This window comes from Macaca fascicularis, chromosome 4 (assembly GCF_037993035.2).
Source record: "Macaca fascicularis isolate 582-1 chromosome 4, T2T-MFA8v1.1".
In the NCBI taxonomy this organism is placed as follows: domain Eukaryota; kingdom Metazoa; phylum Chordata; class Mammalia; order Primates; family Cercopithecidae; genus Macaca; species Macaca fascicularis.
Window position 1 is genome coordinate 95,420,304 of NC_088378.1, and position 4,944 is coordinate 95,425,247.

The 4,944-nt window shown below is 38.1% G+C and overlaps 1 pseudogene; it reads left to right on the top strand.

Moving 5' to 3' along the window:
• The first annotated feature begins 1,547 nt into the window (after nt 1–1,547).
• On the top strand, nt 1,548–2,064 carry LOC102139487 (protein S100-A11 pseudogene; annotated as a pseudogene).
• The last annotated feature ends 2,880 nt before the right edge of the window (nt 2,065–4,944 follow it).

Genomic DNA, 4,944 nt, shown 5'->3' on the forward strand with positions numbered 1-4,944 from the left:
AGGAGTATAATAGTATCTCACGTTTTTAATTTGAATTTGGATTTCCCTAATGAATAATTATGTTAAGCATTTTTTTCAGGTGTCTATCAATCTACCTTTTTTTGGTGAAGTGTCTATTCAAATCTTTTGCCCATTTTTTATTGGATTATTTGCTTTTGTTGACTATTAAGATTTAAAACAATATTCTGGATACAAATTATTTGTCATATATGTGATTTTATATATTTTCTCTCAGTTTGTAGCTTGTCTTTTTATTCTTTTAATGGTACCTTCCACCAATTCTACCTCTCAATACCTTGTGGGATAGAATTTCAACATATGAACTTGTAGAGGATACACACATTCAGTCCATTGCAAGCAGAATTTAAAAAATAGTTTTATTCTTTTGCAGGGAAAAAGTTTTTAACTTTTGATGAAGTTATATTGATGAATTTCTCCCTTTAGAGTAATGCTTTTGGAGTCATATCTGAGATCTCTTTCTCCAACCTGAGGTCACAAAGATTTTCTCCTATGTTTTCTTCTGAAAGTTTTATATTTTTATATTTTATATTTGGGTTTATAATCCATCTGGGTTAATTTTTATATGAGGTGTATAACATCCAGGTCCTTTTTTGCATATTGCGGTGCAATTATTCCAACTGAAAAGACTGTTCTTCCTCTACTATTCTTTCTTTGTCTTTGCATAATTGCTAAAAATCAGTTGACCACATTTCAGTGAATCTATTTCTGAGATGTCTATTCTTGCCATGGATCTACATTTTGCAAACATCACACTATCTTGATTTCTGTTATTTTACAGTAAATCTTCAAATTAGGTAGTGTTGCTAGGATCAGACAACAGCTCTGTTTTACCACTTGTGGGTGGTGGTTCTCACATTCAGTTTTCAAACCCTATGTATGTGAACGACTAAAGGGTCAGTCTAGGACTTGAGCAGTGAGGATAGATCATAGTTAGTTTCCCTTCTCTTACAGTTTTAGCTACCTGGGATGTCATGCAATACTATACATTTGTGGTTGCCCTTGGAGTGAATTGATGAGAGGAAGAGAGAACAACCATATGAATTCCTTTTGCTGATTCCTCTGACTAGTAAGACAAGTTTTCTCTGGACTTTTAGATGCTCATGCCAGGGCTGCCACCACTGCTACAGCAGGGCATCTTCCTGGGTCAGGTTGGCCTTAAGGGAGAGGGAAAAAAGGGAGGGGGAATGATATGGTTTGGCTGTGTCCCCACACAAATCTGATCTTGAACTCCCACGTGTTGTGGGAGGGACCTAGTGGAGATAATTGAATCATGGGAGCAGGTCTTTCCTGTGCTGTTCTCATGATAGTGAATAAGTCTCACGAGATCTGGTAGTTTTAAAAAGGGAAGTTCCCCTGCACAAGCTCGCTCTCTTTGCCTGCTTCCATCCATGGAAGATGTGACTTGCTCCTCCTTGCCTTTTACCATGATTGCAAGACTTCCCCAGCCATGTGGAACTGTAAGTTCAATCAAACCTCTTTCTCTTTTAAATTGCCCAGTCTCCGTTCCAGACCTGCACGCCGCGCTCACAGAGCTCTCAGCGCCGCTCCCAGCCACAGCCTCCCGCGCCTCGCTCAGCTCCAACATGGCAAAAGTCTCCAGCCCTACAGAAACTGAGCGGTGCATCGAGTCCCTGATTGCTGTTTTCCAGAAGTATGCTGGAAAGGATGGTTATAACTACACTCTCTCCAAGACGGAGTTCCTAAGCTTCATAAATACAGAACTAGCTGCCTTCACAAAGAACCAGAAGGATCCCGGTGTCCTTGACCGCATAATGAAGAGACTGGATACCAACAGTGATGGACAGCTAGATTTCTCAGAATTTCTGAATCTGATTGGTGGCCTAGCTATGGCTTGCCATGACTCCTTCCTCAAGGCTGTCCCTTCCCAGAAGCGGATCTGAGGACCCCCTGGGCCTGGCCTTCAAACGCATCCCCTTTCCTTCCAGCCTTTCCGTCATCATCTCCATAGCCCACACATCCCCTGAGCCCAGCATACCAACCACCTCATGCAGGCCCCACCTGCCAATAGTAATAAAACAATGTCACTTTTTTTAAACATGAAAAAAAAAATTGCCCAGTCTCGGGTATGTCTTTATCAGAAGCATGAAAACAGACTAATACAGGGAAGGATGTCTTAGTCTGCTCAGGACCTTATAATAAATTTCCATAGGCTGCATGGCTTAAAAACAATAGAAATTTGTTTCTCATAGTTCTGGAGGCCAGAATTCCAAGATACAGGTGCCAACATGATCAGGCTCTGGTGAGGGCCCTTTTCTGAGCTGCCCACTGTAGACTTCCCACTGCATGCTCTAACAGTGAAAGGAGCAAGGCAGCTCTCTTGGGACTCTTTATTTACTTTTTTTTAGAGACAGAGTCTTACTATGTTGCCCAGACTGAACTCAAATTCCTGGGGTCAAGCCATCCTCCTGCCTCAGCCTCCTGAGCAACTGAGATTACAGGGGTACTACTGTGCCTAACTGGGGCCTCTTTTATAAGAACACTAATCCTCATTATGAGGGCTCCATTTCCATGACCTAATCATCCCCCAAAGACCCCACCTCCTGATATCATCACCTTACAGGTTAGGATGTCAACATGTGAATATTGTGGGGGGAACAAACATTCAGTCCATTGTATTGCAAAAGGGGATCCCCAATATTCCAGCTGCATCCCTTCCCCAGTCTTTTGGCTAGAAAGAGGCAGTTTCTCTTGTAATTTTTGCTGTCTACACCCACTGTGCAGTTCCCAGCATTGGCTACCTTCAGGTCAAAGCTGGGAGATTAAGGAGAAAAAGAAATACAGAAAACTCAAGACTGTTTTGGGTTGTGCTTCAAGTTTTGACATTCCTTCCCAATCTATGTGCTATGGTTTACTTTTCAAAGTCCTCAAGTAGTTACTTTTTATATTTTGTCCAGATTTTAGTTATCAGTGAGGGATGGTCTATATTGGGCTTACTCAATCTTGGCCAGCACCAGAAGTTCACACTGCTTATTTTTAAGGCTAGTCTTTAAGATTTTTATATTACACTAAAAATTGAAAGTAATCTTTTTTCTCCTTATTTGGAAACTGTGTTCTGTTTCTGTTTATGATGCCCTGTTATGTCAGCCTCTATGCCCTACTGAAATTATGCTCTTAATCTGGCACTTAATCATCGTACCTATAACCTGAGAAATCCTTATTTTCTTTTTGTGTTTGATTTCTATATTAGGCTATAATGAAACAGTTCAATGAGAAAATGCCAGATTATTAAAAATAAAAATCTTGTATTATATGAGTTTTTGATTCTCTCAGATAATCTGATCACTTAGAACTACCAAAGATTCAGTATTTATCTGATTTTTCAACTGTATTGGTTTTCTTATGACATGAAAGATATGAAAGAACACACCAGGGGAGAAAGCAGAAGAACCGAACTATGTGTGCACATCTTGCTTTCCCATTACCCACATTTCTGAAACTTCTTAAAAATGCACAATGGATCATACTCCAAATTCCCAACAGTTAAAAGTATAAATCAAGAGAGATGCACTTTAATTCTGAAACTACCATTTACTGGTTATGTGACCTTTGATAATTTACTTAATTTATTGGATTTGATTTTCTTGTTTGCTAAATGGGTTCATGGGACAAAGTCTCTAAAACTTTTCTTACATACACACTATGGAATACTATGCAGTCATAAAAAAGAATGAGATCATGTCCTTTGTAGCAACGTGGATGGAGCTGTAGGCCATAATCCTTAGCAAACTAATGCAGGAACAGAACACCAAATACCACGTGTTCTCACTTATAGGTGGGAGCTAAACAAGGAGAACACATGAACACAAAGAGGGGAACAACAGACACAGGTAACCAAAGCAAAAATTGACAAATGGATTAAATCAAGCTAAAAAGCTTCTGCACAACAAAGGAAACAATCAATGAAGTAAAGAGACAACCTATAGAATGGGAATAAATATTTGCAAACCATCCATTTGACAAGGCATTAATAACCAGGCTATATAGTGAACTCAATTCAATAGCAAACGAACAAATAATCCAATTGAAGAATAGGCAAAAGATCTGAATAGACATTTCTCAAAAGAAGGCATACTAATGGCCAAAAAATATGTGAAAAAAAAATGATCTACAGGGAAATGCAAATCAAAACCACAATAAGTTATAATTTCACCTTAGTTAAAATGGCTATTATGGAAAAGACAAAATAAACGCTAACAAGGCTGCAGAGAAAGAGGAATGCTTGTACACTGTGAGTGGAATGTAAATTAATACAGCCACTATAGAAAAGAGTATGAAACTTCCTCAAAAAAACTAAAAATAGAACTACCATATGATCCAGCAATCTCAGTTTTTAGTAAATATTCAAAAGAAAGGACATCAGTATATAGAAGAGATATCCACACTCCCATGTTTATTGCAGCACTATTCATGATAGCCAAGATATGAAATCAACCTAAGTGTTCATTATTGGACAAATGAATAAAGAAAGTGTAGTACATATATGCAATGGAATATGATTCAGCCATAAGAAAGAATAAAATCTTGTCACTTGCAGCAACATGGTTGGATCTAGAGGACATTAAGTTAAAGGAAACAAACCAATCATAGACAGACAAATGTTGCATGTTCTCACTCATATTTGAGAGATAAAATTGATCTCATGGAGGTAAACAGTAGAAGAATGTTTACCAGATGCTGGGAAGGGGCATCAGAGGATGATGAGAGATTGATTAATGGATACAAAAATACATTTAGATAGAATGAATAAGTTCTATTCAATAGCACAATAGAGAGATTATAGTTAACAATAATTTATTGTATATTTCAAAATAGCTAGAAGATTGGAAATGCTCCCAACACAAAGAAATGATAAATATTTAGCTGATAGATATACAATTATTCATATTTGATCAGTACACATCA